This window comes from Rattus norvegicus, chromosome 4 (assembly GCF_036323735.1).
Source record: "Rattus norvegicus strain BN/NHsdMcwi chromosome 4, GRCr8, whole genome shotgun sequence".
NCBI classification, from domain to species: domain Eukaryota; kingdom Metazoa; phylum Chordata; class Mammalia; order Rodentia; family Muridae; genus Rattus; species Rattus norvegicus.
Window position 1 is genome coordinate 125,180,311 of NC_086022.1, and position 17,880 is coordinate 125,198,190.

Genomic DNA, 17,880 nt, shown 5'->3' on the forward strand with positions numbered 1-17,880 from the left:
TAAGACCCAGAGGGACAAGATCTAGCAATGCTGGTGGCAGTTTGAATTGGCACAACGGTTTTGAAACCTATTTGTCAATCTCTCATGAATTGAATGAGATCAGCACCTCACTGGAAGCTGCTCACAGAGAAACGCCTGTACATCAGTGTTGGTGACAGTCATGCCTGTCCGAGAGAGAAACCGTAAATGGGGGTTACAAAGAGAAGTGGGGACAGGAGGAGGAGGAGGAGGAGAGGCAAGAGGAAGAGGAGGGGCAAGAGGAGGAGGAGGGCAGGAGGAGGAGGGGCAGGAAGAGGAGGAGGGACAGAGGAGGAGGAGGAGGAGGAGGAGGAGGAGGAGGAGGAGGAGGAGGAGGAGGAGGAAAAGAATTCTTGACTTGACAACAGTGAAGGCAGACAGAGTACTGGTAGGCAAGAGTTTTACCTGCTGATGTGTCTGTCTGTAGGGACTGAGAATAAACTGGAATTGTTTCATAACTAGACACTGTTTTTTTAAAGATTTATTTATTATCTTTAAGTACACTGTAGCTGTCTTCAGACACACCAGAAGAGGATATCAGATTTCATTACAGATGGTTGTGAGCCACCATGTGGTTGCTGGGATTTGAACTCAGGTCCTCTGGAAGAGCAGTCAGTGCTCTTAACCTCTGAGCTATCTCTCCAGCCCCAACTAGACACTGTTAAAAAACACAAAAATTTACTCTTGGCTATGACTTTGAGTCAGCTGAATAGTTCTGTTCCAGGCCAAGTTTGGCTGATGCTGGCTAGGTTCTACTCCAGTCACCTAGCACTCAGCTAGACTGGCAAGTCTCAGAAGGACTCAGACACATACCTGGTGCTGGCCAGCTGGTAGCCGGTGTAATGACATATCTCTACCCTCCATGCTCTCGTGACAGCTGGGCAGTTCTAGTGAGACAGAGGAAGCCTATGGGGTCTGGACTTGCAGCTGGGGAGACATTGTTCCTGTTACATTATAGCTACCACAGCAAGGTATAAAACCACTGGAGGAGGCACTGCCGGAAGCCTGAATCTCTCATGCCCATGAGATAGGTAACCTCAAAACACAGCATCAGGTGAGGGTGTGGAGAAGTCAAACTCCGTGTGTCCTGCTGGTGGGAAATGGTACAGCAATTCTGGAAAACAGTAGCCACCTCTCACCATATACCCCCAAACTGAGAGCAGGAACCCAGAGACATTTCTAAAGACACATTTATAGCAGGGTTGGTACAACAGCACATGGTAGAAAAATGTGGCTGTGAGACATTTATGGCATGTTTGCCTTTGCTCTTAAAGGGGGATCTAGACATATAGCCTGTGAAAGAGCAGGAGGGACCAGTCAGATAAAATATTATTAGTCTACAACCTGCATCAGTCTTATCTTCAGTGGCCTTGGTGATGGCCCATTTTTCTGCAGCTAGGTCATCGTCCCCTGTAATGTATCCTGGTACATCTACATAGAGATATGTAGACCTGGGAGTGGTGTACCTAAGTGCAGATATGGTCTACCTTGACAGCAGTAGGGGTGGTCAGGATGACAAAGTGTGGTCCCTTTCAGAGGGTCACAGTTTCCTTTAGACCTAACACCCCAGCCTTCTGTTGAGGATATGGAGAGATGTACTCTCTTCCATAACTAGGACACTGTTGTGAGGGCTGAAATGCTAGTCAAAGCCCAAGGGTTGGGTTTCAGGCAGTTGGGGCAATCATCAGAAGCATCTGGTTAGTTGAACCAACTGAAGAGATGGGTGGCAATCTCATTGTCTGGACTGGTCTACATCAGCTCTCAGCGAGTCCAGGGCTCATGGCCATTTGGAGCAGTATGTAGCCCACAGCTGATTCATGGATGGTATCTGTCGCTGAGTGAAAATCCTCTGGGACAGGTACAGGCTAGGGACAGAAGTTTAGGAACTTAAAGGAAAAATCTTACATTCAGAACTACCCCTCAGGAAGCAGTAGGGGGAGGCTTAGGCTTGTGATTGACAGGTGTACTTATCTGGAGTCCATTTGATCCGTGTCATGACTCCCTGAAGTGAACATGAATTTAAGCTTTACAAAAAGTTTTAGATATGCTAGCATCACCACTGTTTGTAATCTGTACAGAAATCTGCATTGTAGAAAAAAGCAGCAGACCCATGACTTTGAATCATAGTAAAAGCTTTGGAACCGAAAAAATGACTTTGAGCTATAAACACGAACTTACTCTCCTCTGTTCAGAGGCCTGGCTATGTATAGATTGGGTAGAGACAGTTTTTAGCACAATAAGAAGCACCTTTTAGTCTGTACTTAGAAAACAACCAAAGGAAATGTTAAAATTTTGAGCTTGTGACCATAATAGTAGCCAGTGATCTACTAGAGCCAGATTACCAGCTTATCAGAACTTCATTGATGACTATTTTAAAACTCCGAACCTTTGAAGTCTTACCATCATCTTTAAGTTTCATTATTATTGTTTTTCTATTATTATTATTTTCTCAGACTCTTGCAATTTACACACAGACCTCACAGCCTTTTCCATTTAATCATTTCCTGTGAGACACAAGTGGTTGATTACTGAGAGCAGTCTCTGCTAAGCAAGTTCCTTTACTTAGAGGGATAGAAAATGTTCCATAGGAATCTGTTGTGTGTGTTTGCCTTTCTTACCAGGAGACCTACAGCTCTAGAGAAAGCAAGGCCTGGTTTTTATGCATGAGACGCATTGACCAGGCAGCTGCTGCTAAACTGATAAAGCCACTGAGCCGTCACCACCATCAGAGATCTGAGAAGGATATATTTTAGCAGGAAGTATAAACTAAATAGCCTCTGTATCAATAAATGACAGAGACTTAGCAGCTACCTGGACAGTTGCCACAGGCTTCATGGATGCACAGTGTCTTCAGTCTCCAGCCTTCACACAGAACAGCATTAACTCTCTAACTGGGCACATCCATTAGATGCCCACACAGGGCAGCATTAGCTGCCAGGACCAAAAGATCCGAGAGGCTTTCCTGTGGGTAAGAAACTTGAGAGAATGACCTACCTTGGTGAGGCAAAGAGGGGCAGTCAACTCTCCGGGGTCTTGCTGAGTGGTCCTGAAAGTGGGTGAGGAAGGGGACAGTTCACCTGTTGGGTAGCATCATCACGATCCAGGTAGAGTCATCTTTGGAGGAGTCCTTAGGGCTGCCTCTGGGCGTTGACACTTTTATCTGATACAGGAAGCCTTTTGTTTTTTGAGACAGGGTTTCTCTGTGTAGCCTCGGCTGTCCTGGGACTCACTCTATAGACCAAGCTGGCCTTGAACTTGGAGATGAGCCTGCCTCTGCCTCCTGAGTTCTGGGATTGAAGGTGTGCACCACCACCTCCTAGCTTCACTGAAAACTTTAAATGCCATATTCAGCAGGTCTCTGAAGAGTTTCTGAAGGCTGTCTAGTAAGTACATCTGACTTTAAATAATCTTGTCTTTCGTTACTTGTTTTAAGCTTAACCTTGAAAACATACAGAAAGCTAAACAAAGCTTCTCTCTGTTGTTGTTTTTAGCATGAACACAAGCATAGTTGTAAGCATGTCAAAGAATTTGATCATTTATAAGGTGACTAATGACCTGTATGTCCTAATGATAGCCTTAAAACATTACAATTCTTTTTCATTTTTCCTTTCTCTCTCTCTTTCTTTCTTTCTTTTCTTTTTCTTTTCTTCTTCTTCTTTTTTTTTACAATTCTTGAACTGAAACTTTCAGTACCAAAACAAAACTTCAAGCCATAACTGTGAACTATAGAGTCTCTGAATCTTAATTTTAGATCCTTTTCTAGTATATAATATAGAACATCACAGTTTCTTGTATTGACTAAATTTATCCAAATAGCTAAAACTTAATAAAGTTAGCGAAGATAAAGAAGCCAGACATACATTTTCAAGTCAGTGTCTGTTAGCCTGAATAGACTTAGGTAAGAATAGACTCTTGCCAAACTGCTCAGGCCATTGTATTGCTATATCATAAGATAGGAATATCTCATATTTGGGTGCTCACATCTGTGGCCCTCCTTAGCTTCTCTTCTCTTCTCCTGCATTCTTATTTTTTTATCACTTTCATCCAAATTCACCCTGTTTCTCAAGTCTCTGTTCTTCTTTATCTAGAATAACACAGCTCATTGCCATCTTCATTGGTCCAAAATTCTAGTTATCTCGTAATAGCAAACCTCTTTTGGCCTTTTTTTTTTTTTTTTTTTTTTTGGTTCTTTTTTTCGGAGCTGGGGACCGAACCCAGGGCCTTGTGCTTCCTAGGCAAGCGCTCTACCACTGAGCTAAATCCCCAGCCCCTCTTTTGGCCTTTTTGAAAGTTATATTTTTAACCAAAATATCCAACTAGGGATGCCAGATAGTGATTGTCAGGTCAAAGCCTGGTGCAACATTGTATTCCCACCACCATGCCTTCCCACTCTCTTAAACATGGATCTGAACCAATCCCTTCTTTACTGACTGTGGCTTTTGTCTTAGTATGGAGAAAAGCAATACCAGTCAGAATATGATTTTACCTCTGTGAGGTCTCTGGAGCAGCCAGTCACAGAGGAACAGGAAGTAGCACAGTGGCATCAGGTCATGGGGAGGGGTGTTGGGTTTGTGGGACATCGTGTTCATTTGGGAAGATGAAACCTTCTGGGAAATGATGGCGGGACAGCCGTACAGCACTGTGAGTGAGCCTTGTTACCTGACGCTTAAGATGGTTGGGAACGAGTAGGGAGATGTTGGTAAATCACAGTACAGTTAGATTTTTTTTTACATGCCAAAATAGTTATATGTAATTTTATTTTTATTTACTAAAATTTGTTTTTTTTAAAAGACACATATATTGGGTCTGGTGAGTTGAAACCATGTTTATAAACAACTCAGTACACGTGTTTTCCAGGCCAGATCTTCTGACCTTCCCTAACCTCTCTGAGTATCACTGACCTTGTCTTAAACTGATGAACTTAACTCCTGTGCAGGCGCTGGTGCAGGTGCTGATGCTGGGCGGAAATGGGAACTAACTACCTTGAATGTTTCCCTGGCCAAGTCTACCCCATTCATCTTGAGTAATCAAGCCTTCCCAATAATGAAGACCACGACTTAGTCCTGAATATGGATCTGGAAGCACACAAGTCAAAGGGAAGAAGAAACCCCAGGTGTGAGCAATGCCTGAGGGGAAAAACCTCTCACAAGTAACAACAAAATTACAGGGTGACTTGTGTTTTATTTAGCAAGTTGGGGCTACAAGAAGCAAATTATCTCTAATTTTCTGAATTAAAAATATAGTATTGTCTGTGAGTGTCTCTCCCTGAATTTTGGGAAATGTTAGGGTATTTCTTAGTCCAACTATCCAAACTCACCCCTCTTTCTCCACGCCTTTCTGCTTATTTTACTTCCTCGCTCTTTTTAAAAATATTTATTTATTTTATGTATGTGAGTACACTGTTGTTGTCTTCAGACACACCAGAAGAGGACATGGATCCCCATTGCAGATGGTTGTGAGCCACCTTGAGGTTGCTGGAAATTGAACTCAGGACCTCTGGAAGAGAAGTCAGTACTCTTAACCACTGAGCCATCTCTCCAGCCCACTTCCTCTCTTTTTAATTTATCTTTCCATGCTGGATGGATCCCAGAGCCTAGAGCACACTGAACCTGTCTCCTACCTTTGTGTAATCTCCGGTTCAAGGAAATCACACCCAGAACTACAGCCTGCCTCTAGCAGAGTCCAGCTTGGGTTTTGATGCTGGGGGTAGAAGGTAGGATCTTTGGTGTGATAGACAAGTCCTCAGCTATCCAGCTTTGTGCATGCTTACACACACATAAACACCACACACACACACACACACACACACACACACACACACACACACACTCCATTCCAGATTTTATCACAGTCCTTCTGACCCATTGAGCCTCACTCCTATGCAGCCAGGTTCCATTCTCATGAGTCACTATTCGGATCTTCTTACATGCACTACAGGATTATTATTAATCAGGATCATCCTTGGTGTGCCCAACAGGTTTATGTTAGTGGAATCTCAAAATGTAGTGAGGTAGACTTGTAGTTTGTTTTTGGTGTTGTGGTTGGAACTCGGGACCTGTTTACCTTGAATATGTTAGGTCATGCTGAACCACTGAGCTACACTCCCAGTCCAAATGTTGTCCTGGGAAAACTTGAACAAATATCTATTCACCACAGACCGGGAACTGATGACTAGCCAAAGCCATGGTACTGAGATGGTCACTCTCCAATCTCAGGTTCTCGTCCACCTTCCCTGCAAGAACAGAGTGTGAAGGGACAGTAAGAGGAACCACATTTGGAGGCAGTGGTGGTTTAGCAGGAGCATGAGTATTTTGAGACTAGACAAGCAGCTGCTGAGACACTGGCAGCAAACTGAGCAAGTCTTCTCCCCACCCCCACCCCATGAGCAGGTCCTGGAGACTGGAGTTGTAGGTCTCTGAGCAGCAGGTCTCACAGGCTACAGACAGTTGCAGGAAGCGAAGCGTGGTGTGACGTCTCAGAGGACGAGGTAGTGGGAGCTTTAGTGAGTGAGGTCCATGCACCTCCCACAGGTCTGCCTCTGGTGTTCAGGGTAGTATCCTCCTCCCCAGAGCCACCTGGAGTCCAGTGGGAGCCTGATTCTGACATCTTACTTCTCTCTCCTCCTCTGAGGATCTTGGATACCAGCCTTGGGTCATGAGGAACCGTACCAGGCTATACTGGGTGATAACCTCACCATAAAGAACTGCTTAGCCATAACCTGACATCTCAGCCCCACCTGCAGAAACAACATGTCTAGGTAGCAAAAGCAACTCACCATACCGAACCACAGAAACAGCTACACATGTGTATATAGGTGTCCCCAGCCCCTCTAGAGGAGCTCAATCTTTGTCCCATCAAAGGTTGGGCTCCCTTGCTGTTCCAGTACAATAGTTTCAGCTTCTGGAGACCATGTCTGTCTGCTTCTCTGCCTACTTGTCTAACACAGAGAGCCCGACGACTGAAGTGTGTGCATGCAAATACTGTGCAAAACTGCATGATCAAGAAAGAGGCGTCAATCCTGGGCAGGGAAAGGGAAAGCCTGCCCAGACTTGAGGGTGGTGCTACTGAGGTCCACAGCTCTATCCCTCTCCCTTCATGTTGCCAGGGCTACCGCTTCTCTTGTTTAGGTGTCAAACACAGACTGTTGCCTGCAGGGGCTCTTGTGTGTGCTTCATTCCCTTGCTGCCACAGCAGCTGAGGGGAAGTAGGCACTTGATTGTCAGAGGATGGCAGCTGGGACCCATCCAGTCACTCGTGGTGCTGGGCTATCAGATGACATCCACCACTAGCTCCCTGCACTCTGGGCTGTCAGCTCTGTATTGTGGGAGAGGGCCTTTTCCGTCCTCCATTGGTACCACCCAAATCCAACCTGGTGGATCAATGAGTGCCTTGGGTTAGTAATAGGGGTGTGGGTGAGGGGTGACTTACAGGTGCACGAGTGACTCAAAGACAGCCGTGTCACTGAAAGTCCACTCCAGCATGGGTGGCATAGCTCACAAAAACTGGAAGCCCAGAGCTGTTCTCAGGATGTGAATGGGACGTTCTCAGTGGAATGGGACAGAGACAGTCCCTCCCCTCAGAACACACTGCTTATGTAACAATGATGGCTGACCAGGGTTGTCAATGTGACAGACATGGGCGGGAGGAACTTCAGTTGAGGAATTGCCTCCATCAGATTGGCATGTCTGTGGGGCATATTCTTTACCAATAATTAATAGAGAGGGCTGTGGACAGTACCTTTCTAGTCAGGTGGACTTATGCTATATAAGAAAGGTGGTGGGGTTGGGGATTTAGCTCAGTGGTAGAGTGCTTGCCTAGCAAGCGCAAGGCCCTGGGTTTGGTCCCCAGCTCCGAAAAAAAGAAAAAAAAAAAAAAAAAAAAAGAAAGGTGGCTAAGTGGGGGCTGGAGAGATGGCTCAGTGGTTAAGAGCACTGACTGCTCTTCCAGAAGTCCTGAGTTCAATTCCCAGCAATCACATGGTGGCCCACAACCATCTGTAATGGGATCCGATGCCCTCTTCTGGTGTGTCTGAAGACAGCTACAGTGTACTCATATACAAAATAAATAAATAAATTAATTAATTAAAAAATAAAGAATCATTAAAAAGAAAAAGGTGGCTAAGTGAGCCAGGAGAACAAGCCCATATGCAGTGCTTCTCCATGGGAATTGCTTTAGTTTCTCCTTTGAGTTCCTGCCTTGGCTTCCCCGGTGATGATGGGCTGTGACCTGTGAGCCAAATAAACCTTTTCCCAATCGCTTTTCGGTCGTGGTGTTTATATCACAGCAACAGTAAACAAGCTAGAACAATAACTTTGGGGTAGGAAGGTACTTGTGAATCTGGTAGGTTCCAGAGCTTCCGGGGACTTAGCTGTTGATTTACCTCTGGTATTATATGTTTCAGTCTGGACGACACCATGCCAGATCTCTGTTACTGATTTTACTTAGAATTTCTGCTCCAGTGCAAAATTCTCTGACTCCCCAGTGTTGATTGCTGGGTTGGGGTTTCTATCACCCCATGCCCAACAACGCCCTTCTGAGCTTGCTCTGTTTGCATTTCTCTAATAGAAACCACTCAGTGCTTCTCACAGCGAGTGTTCTTCAGTGGCTTTTCTTAGCCTACCTAGATGAGAAAGTAAAATATCACTTCTAAGAAACAACTCCTGTAAACTTAAAACAAACACGACGGGGCTAAAACGATAACTCAGCTGCTAAGATCACTGCCACTCTGCTCTTGCACGAGACCCAACTTCTCTTCCCAGTACCACATGGTGGCTCACAACCGTCTGTAACTCCAGTCCCAGGGAATCTGATGCCTTCTTCTGAACTCCATGGGCACCAGGCACACATGTACCGCACACACATACAGACAAAACACCTACACCTTTAAAATAAATAAACCTAAAAGCTATAAAAGCAACAACAACAACAACAACAACAACAACAGCAACAACACCCCGAGCTTCTTGTCAGCTTTTATCACTGTGACAAAACACCTGACAGAAGCGACTTAAGGCAGGAAGGATTTATTTTGGCTCACTGGAGATTTCAGTCCACCGTGGCAGCAGGAACAAGCTAAAATTTCTTTCAAAGGTCCTAGTGCCCATTTCCGCCAATCAGACCTTACTTTAAAAGATCCTATAGCCTGCCCAAACTGTGCCACCCCCTGAGAACAAGTTTTTAAACAGGGGAGCCTGTGTGGAACGTTTCACATTCAAACCATACCTAACAGACAGGAGGGCTGTGATGGCTGTGACATTAGAAGCTGCTGTCTGCAGTTCCAAGTTCCGTCTTCCACTTGGGCAGACAAAACGCAGGGTGCTAGGCTGCATTTCACCCTACGCTGATATCAGATGTTAAGTTTGTGGGAAGTGCTGCACTGCTTAGGGGTGAGAGAGCACAGGATGGGGACCCCAGCCTGGATGGGAAGCGAAGCAGGCTGAGGCCAAAGCTGGTGTTCCCTAACCCCTGGATACCCGGACACCGCTGGGAATCAGGAGAAGTCAGAACAGGCCCACAAGCCAGCGAAGACCAGCCCAGGACTGAGGAGAAGGGGAACTCCAGCTTTGCTTAGCGGCAAGTGTCCAGGAACATGGAGGGGCCTTCTGTGGGAGCCTTAGGCAGTGTGGCTCTGTACAACAAAGGCTTTTTCACATGGCTATTTTTGATGAGGGAGACAGTCCTTGGTTCCAAACTGCTTTTGATTGTTCATCGTGGAGAATAGGTGTATACAACTTCCTCAGCGTGGACCAGAGATTAAATACCTTTTGTAGGAAGAAATGTCTAGGAAGGGAAGCTTATTGGCTAAATCCTCAGGACCATCTAGATATCTCACTAGCACGCAGAACTCTGTTCTGTGGTTCGTGACTGGTGGTCACATTCTTTATGTGGGGAGTTGTGGTCACGTGTTCCAGGCCAGGCATCTGGTCGGGAGCAGATGAAACACCTATTGTCCTCAGGTATGAGGGTGCCAGGGTTTCTGAATCCACTCGACCCTTATCAAGTTTTCTGGTATGGTCCACTGCTCCACACTGTCTCGGCACCCACTGCCACTAGCAACTGATGCCTGTTTGTTCTCTCCCGGCTTAGGCCACCAAGAGCTGGCTGATGACTCACGGAATAGCACTTTGCGGACCTCTGGGTCAGCAGGAAGCAACCAAGCCCAAGCTCCCTCACCACACTTCTCTGGAATGCTGTTTCACAGCGCCGCCTTGTGGCAGAAAGAAAAGCATTAGAGTTACAGAGTGGACTCGGCTCCTTCTGCTGGCTTTGAGTTCCCAGGACTGACCCTCTTGTTTCAGAGGAAGCACCAGAGGGGTCCAGGATCTAGTGGTTTAGGAGAGGAGGTTCTAGAAGGACATTAAAAGAATTCTGTATTATGTGAAGCTTGAGTTTTGAAGTCTGTGCATAAAACTCAAATTCCATTATAGTTAACTTATCTTTGAAATTTACCCTTAAGTTATCCTCAACAGAAAGTAGGACCTGATAAAATGTAGATGCTGTATGATCTGAGAGATAGATGTGATAAAATGTGTTTTCCAGAGTGGTGATTCTATGTACCTTTAGGAGTTCCCTTAATGGGAACTCTTTAGGTCATTTGTGGTGTGCCCTTGAAAGAGATTAGGAGATGCCCCCATGGGTGTCTCTGTCTCTGTCTGCCTGTGCCTGTGCCCCCCCTTTCACTCTCCAGATCACAAATACGTTACTTGATCCACATCCTCCCTCTATGATGCGCTGTCTTCTCAACCACTCATCTCTAGACTGCAGACTCCAAAGTCATTGGCCAAGAGAAATATCATTTATTTATTTATTTATTTATTTATTTACACAAGTGGTTTGCCTGCATCCATGTCTATGCACCATGTGAGTGCAGTAGTCACAGAAGCCAGAAGAGGGCGTTGGATCCCCTGGGGCTGGAGTTACAGCTGCTTGAGAGCCGTTCTGGTAGGAATTGAACCCCAGTCTTCTGGAAGAGCAGCTTCTTAATCACCGAGCCATATTATATTTCAAACCTATGTGAATATGTGTTTGTGCGTGGGTATGTGCAAGTGAGCGCAGATACCCGTGGAGCCCAGCAGGGAGCCTTGGAGATGGAGTGATAGGCTGTGCGAACTATTGAGCGCTGGTGCTGGAAACCAAGCTCTCCCAGGACAGCATGTGCTCTTGACTGCTGAGCCATCTCTCCAGTGCCAAGCACTAAAGAATTAACTAAATAATATAGTTATTTTCCTCAGGTATTTTGGTATACTAATGGGAAACTAACAAATACATTGTCCTTGAAAAATAAAAAAATCAGCCGTTAAGGTTTTTCCTCTTTCAAGTTTAGGTCTGCCTTTGCCCTTCCTCAGTGAAAATCAGGCGTAGTTTGGAGGAACCTGGGGGGAAAGTTATATATTAAAGCTCCCCTTCTCCCTCTTCTCCTCTTTTGATTTCTTGCCGGTTGAATGCATATGATGCAACTGTAACAAGTACCTCTCAGTGTCAATAGCTCAGGAGTGAGGCTCTATAGTGAGTGGAGTGTCATTTAGCCTCACAGATAGCCAGCCACTCGGGGCACATTAACTTAATTTGCTTTCGATTATCGTCATGAACACCATGACCAAATGTAACTTGGGGAGGTATTTATTTGTTCTACATGACCTTATGATGGTCTACGACTCAGGGAAACCAGAGTAAAAACTCAAGGCAGGAGCAGAAGTAGAGACCACAGAGGAATGTTGTCGTGCGGGCTTGCTCCCCTTGAGTTGCTCAGACTGCTTAGGGGTGGCAGCGCCCAAGCCCAGGGTGAACTGAGCCTCCCCACATCAATCATCAATCAGGAAAACGCCCCACACACCTGCCTACTGGGAAATCTCATGGAGGCAGGTCCTGAACTGAGATGTCTTCTTCCCAGATCTATGTGCATGCCAAAGAGATTAAAAACCAACCAGCGCACACACACCATCTCCAACCTGCCCTTTCAAGATATGGAAAGCCAATCTCAGGGAGAGCCTATAAGTCTTGAGAATGACAGGTAGTGGCCTCTGCCCAGGCCCCTGACTGATCCCTGGGGACATCACAACATATCTTCGCTTGTGTTTGGAGCAAGCATTCTGGGAGGCTGCCAGGGAGGCTGAGGGCTTGTTAGGAGAAAGGAGTCAGGGACATGCCCTGGAGCCAAGCAGTCAGCTTTCTATTACAAAACACTGGGCCAATGGGTTTAGGAAGAGGATGAGCCCATTTGGCCCAGACTCAGGGTTTTGGTGCATGGGCACTGCATGTGGCTGAGTTGCTTTTAGGCCTGTGGTGAGGCAGTCTATGCTGGTGGGGAATATATGGAGATGCTGGTTACCTCCCGGCTCTGAACTACCAGATAGTTAAGAGAGGTGAGTGTCTAATGTGTTTTCCATTCCTCTCACTTGCTCCCAGTAGTCAACAGGCTAGGGCCAAAGCTGCACCACATGGGCCTTTAGTGGACGCTTGAGATCTCAGTACCAACAGCACAATAGACAGAACTAGAAAGTGCCTCCGGGGAGCCTGTGTCTCGGGGATGAGCCAGGGTTTCAAAGTTTAAAGTGGGTGGAGCTGTTCTGGCAGGATGATATGGCTAACCTTCTAACTATTATTTATTTATTTTATGTATATGGGTGTTGTGCGTGCAGGCATGTGTGTGCATGCCCCCCCCCACACACACAGAGAGAGAGAGAGAGAGAGAGAGAGAGAGAGAGAGAGAGAGAGAGAGAGAGAGATGTGGTGTGGTGCAGAGGCCAGAAGAGGGTGCCAGACCCCGTGCAACTGGAGTTACAGATAGTTGTGAGCCACCTTGTAAGTGCTGGGGAATCAAACTCCAGTCCTCTGGTGCTTTTAACTGTGGAACCAACTCTCCACCTCCATAATATTTATTCTTGAGATCTCCTGGGAGACACACTACTGAGCATGTCAGTTGGGTGTTTCCAGAGGGGTTTGACTAAGGACAGAAGGAAAACCTTAGGGGTTCACCTGGACCAAATGAAAAGGAGAAAACAGTCTGAGTCCTGACATTCATTTCTTTCTGTTCTTCTGACAGTGTGACCAGCTCCTTCCCACTCCTGCCGCCAAGCCTTTACCACACCCTCAAACTCTGAGCCAAAATAGACCCTTCCTCCCTTAACTTGCTTCTGCTGGATATTTTATCATAGCAACAGAATAAGTAACAAATTCAAGGGTCAAATGCAGGTGAGATTTGTGTGCAAGCCTAAGGGGTGAGCTTGGTGGTAACAGAATGGAAATGGTGACATCACGGCTGTTGGGATTTGAATATGCTTGGCCTGGCCCAGGCAGGGGCACTATTAGGAGGCATGGCCTTGTTGTACGTGTGGCCTTGTTGGTGGAGGCATGTCACTGTGTGTGGGGGTGGGGTGGGATGGGCAATGAGACCCCCATCCTAACCACATGGGAGCCAGTCTTCTCCTAGCAGCCTTCGAGATGAAGATGTAGAACTCTCAGCTCCTCCTGCACCATGCCTGCCTGGACACTGCCATGCTCCCACCTTGATGATAACAGACTGAACCTCTGGCCCTGTAAGCCAGGCCCCAATTAATGTTGTCCTTTATAGGAGTTGCCTTGGTCATGGCGTCTGTTCGCAGCAGTAGAACCCTAAGTAAGACACCACCCTTCTGAAAGTTTGCTCGAGCCACTCAGAGCATGCAGCTATCAAGTTCTAATGCAGATGACGGTCGCTTGTCCTTTAGGTTGATGTAGCAGCACAGCTCCAACTCTCTCTCAGGTCTGAAATATAGGAATGACAGGTCCTTGGGCAGCTGTCATGAAGATGATGCGACACTTGGAAGTGCAGGTGCTTGGTGGGTCCAAGTTCTGTCATACTTCATTCACCAGAGATGTGCTGAGGAGCTGGGAAGCTGAGTCATCTCTCCAGGCCCCTGTCTCTCTACTGGTAAAGTCACCAGAATCCAGTCCTTAGAGCTATACCTAATATTCCTCCTTTAAACACAGGGTCGAATTAGATTTTCTCTCTGTTAATATTATTTTTTTAAAGATTTATTTATTTATTTTATGCATATAAGTACACTGTAGCTGTCTTCAGACACCAGAAGAGGGCATCAGATCTCATTTACAGATGGTTGTGAGCCACCATGTGGTTGCTGGGATTTGAACTCAGGACCTCTGGAAGAGCAGTCCGTGCTCTTAACCACTGAGCCATCTCTCCAGCCCTCTGTTAATATTATTAACAGAGAACTTTGGAGCCCAAATCCAGTGTTTAGGGGGATGAATCACATTCGAAGCATATCAGACCCTTTGGGTTGAGAGTTAGAGAAAGCTAGGCTCCCAGAGAGGATACTGGGCCAGCAACCCCACTAGTAGCCAGCTCCATCATCTAGGCTTCTAGACATCAACTGTTGCCTGGCAACTGATGCATCTCCATGGCCCAAAGTTAAGATGAGTACAATTCTGACTAAGCCAATGGGTTTGGTCAGCCTGTGGGTTCAGTTATTTCCTGAGGAGGACAGGTACTATGGAGGGGGATTTCTAAGTCTGATGTACAGAGGGAATTGTTTCAACTTTCTTGGCACTGAGCTCACTGGGACTTTCCCAGAGCACTAGTTTTTCCTCTAAAGCATTATAATTTCTTATCTGTTCATAGCTGTCCAAATTCGGAGAGATTTCATCATATCGTGAAATTACATTATATAAAGTCACTGTGAACAATAACCTTGGGTTTTTCCTGCAGATGACTTTCTAGTCACACTGGCTGCCTCCCGTAGGCCAGCTGAATGTGTTGCACAGAGTGGCTTCTTCAATCTGTGTTCAAGTTCATAGCACATTTGCAGACTGTTATGGGCTGCTGCGTGATGCTGGGAACTGAGTGTGCTTTGAAATGTGCCCTTTCACCTGTCCCAAGAAGGAATCGGTCAACTCTTAACCCACCTGATTTTTAGCTCAGGAAACCCAAAGCTCAGGGAGGTAACCCAGTCTGCCCAAGAGCCCACAGGAGTGGGTGACCATCTGGAGCCTCCAGCCTCTGCTCAGTGTTGTTGGAAATGGGTATGGGGTCCTGGGAAAATAACCCAGAACAAGGCAAAACATTTTATTTCTGGAGGGGGAAACATGGCCATGTTGACTCAAGTGGGCAACACACCCAATGGGAGTCCCCTTGGGTCCTGTGTTTTGCTCTGAACAGTCGTGTTTTATTTTAAGTGATGAGTCTCTGTGTGGGCATGAGTATGTGAGTGCAAATATCTGTGGAGGCATTGGATCTCCTTGAAACTAGAGTTCCAGGATGCTGTGAGCCCCTTGGCCTGGGTGCTGGGAATCAACCTCCAGGCCTATGCATTCTCGTAATCATTGAGCCATGAGTCCTTCGGCCTCAGACTCATTCATTGTAGGCTAACTTGGAACAGCACAAATGATTAGTGACCCTGGCACGTGCTATGCTGACCCTGGAGGAGTCTGACTTTCTGCCAAGTGGCCTCCTTACTGTTTGTTTTTAAAGACACATGGGTTTTTATTTCATATGTATGAGTGTTCTGCATCCATGTGTCTACTTACCACGAGCGTGTCTTGTGCCCTTGGAGGCTAGGAGAGGGTGTTGGATTCCCTGGAACTGGAGTTACAGACAGTTGTGAGCTGCTGTGATGCTGAGAATTGAACTGGGGTTTACTGCAAAAGCATCCTGGGATATTTTTTAGTTGGATATTTTATTTATTTACATTTCAAATGTTATCCCCTTTCCTGGTTTCCCCTCTGCAAACCTTCTATCCCATCCCCCTTACCCTGATTCTTTGAGGGTGCTCCCCTACCCACCCACCTAATCCTTCCTCGACACCCTAGCATTCCTCTACACTGGGGCATCAAGCTTTCACAGGACCAAGGGCCTCCCCTCCCACTGATGCCAGATAAGGCCCCTTTGGCTCCTTCAGTTCTTCCCCTAACTTCTCCATTGGGATCCCTGTGATCAGTCCTGTGGTTGGCTTCAAGCGTCCGCACCTATATTGGTCAGGATCTGGTAGAGCCTCTCAGGAGACAGCTGTATCAGGCTCCTGTCAGCAAGCACTTCTTGGCATCAGCGATAGTGTCTGGGTTTGGTGTCTGCATGTGGGGTGGATTCCCATGTGGGGCAGTCTCTGGAAGCATCCAGTGATCTTAATCACTGATTTACTTTGGTACCCTATTTGTTTTTATATGACATTTTGTCTTATTTAACTCTTTAATAGAAAAGACAGCCCATCCCAGCCTGTCTCTGCTGGCAGAACGGAAAAGGCGTTTTAGTGCAGTAGAGTTGTTGGGTAAAGCCTGGGAAACCTCTAGAATGTATGTTTCACACAACAGCGGCTATGGCGGCATGTTCTGGTGAAAGTAAACACAGATCACATGGATCTACCTGACCCTATAAATTTACTTGTTACTTTTGAACTCCGAGTGCAACTGGACATCTTGCGATTTTATTTACTAAATCTGATGACTATAAGTTGGGGAACACATTCTGTAGTCACTGTGGTGCAGGACAGATGGAGCCACAATGACCTGGGGAGTTTCAGGCAAATCCAGCCTTGAGTCCTGCCACTGTACAAAGGCCCTGGGTGCCTGGAAAGTCCTCTAAAGTTTCTGCTGTGTGATGATGGGAAAAACAGCAGCTTCCTCCACACACTTCCTGCATGTTCCTGTCCCCTCCCCAGCTGTTCTGCTGGACAGAACCCGTAAAGTGGCTCCCCTAGTGGAAACGGGAGACCAGAAGAATGTGGTCACAGTGACTTAGAGCCTATGCTGGTGATTGAGATTCCCAGACAGGGAGTAGCTACTGCTCAGGAAGCAGCTAATTAAGCAGGAGACTCTAATTAAGAAGTGGAGCTTTTACTACAAACTCCAGCTGCTGCCCAGCAGAGCAGAGAGAGCCTGCTCTCTCCGTTCAGGTTCCTTCTTGTGCAGTGCTAGCTCACTGGGGACCTCACATAGCATCTCTGGCCGTTTTGTAGGCCATTAAGAGGATGCTAGCCCTCAAAATGGGTGATTCCAGAGCACAGGGGCATACTGTGCTTCTGGGATACTTTCCTTCTAGATAATTCCATCTGCACTGCAGGGTCCTCCCCATCCTCTGTGCATTCTTTCAGAGGCCAGTGATCATTTCTAGAGGATTCTGCTCTGTAGAGCAAGCTGTGGTGGATTGTTCCTTTCTCGTGTTTCTGTATCCCAACCTAACTTCTCTTTGCAGATCCATGCCTCTAGGCTGGCAGTCTGCGGTTCCCCTGGGATGTACCACACCCGGAGACTGAATACCATGCCAAATCATGTGTAGGCAGAGGTCAGAAGCCTCTGCTGAGATTTCTTCCCTACCATCTGGGCCTCAAGAGTGATCCGTGGCTAGTTGCCATGGAGATTGCATTTCCATCCACTGAGGATGCAGCTTGTGGTGGATGACAGTAATAATGGCCACGATTATCCTTGCTTCCCATGTTCACATCCCTTGGTAGTTCCCTCTCCCCAACACTGGCTGCAGGCTGGGCCACGTGACTCCCCGTGGCTAATTGATCAGAGGAAGATACAATCTAAACAAAAATGAAAACAACAAAAACAAAGCTTCGACAGTTGCAGCTTTGGAGTCCCAGTGCTGCCATTAGACATGCCTAGGTACACGGCCTGGAGCAAAGTCAGAAATACAGATTACTAAAGAGAAACCCAGGGATCTGAGTCGTCCTAGCCAAGGCTGCCTGACCAACTGACCACAGTCAGGATCAGCCAGGTGTGATTCAGGTTAAGAAAACTACCTAGAAAACTGATGGACTCGGGAGAAACGGTGAACGTTTCCATTTTAAGTGTGTGAGTCATTAGTTACACAGTAAAGGCCAACGGATACACAGCTTTTCCCTAGACTACTGTGCTTATACCTCCCAC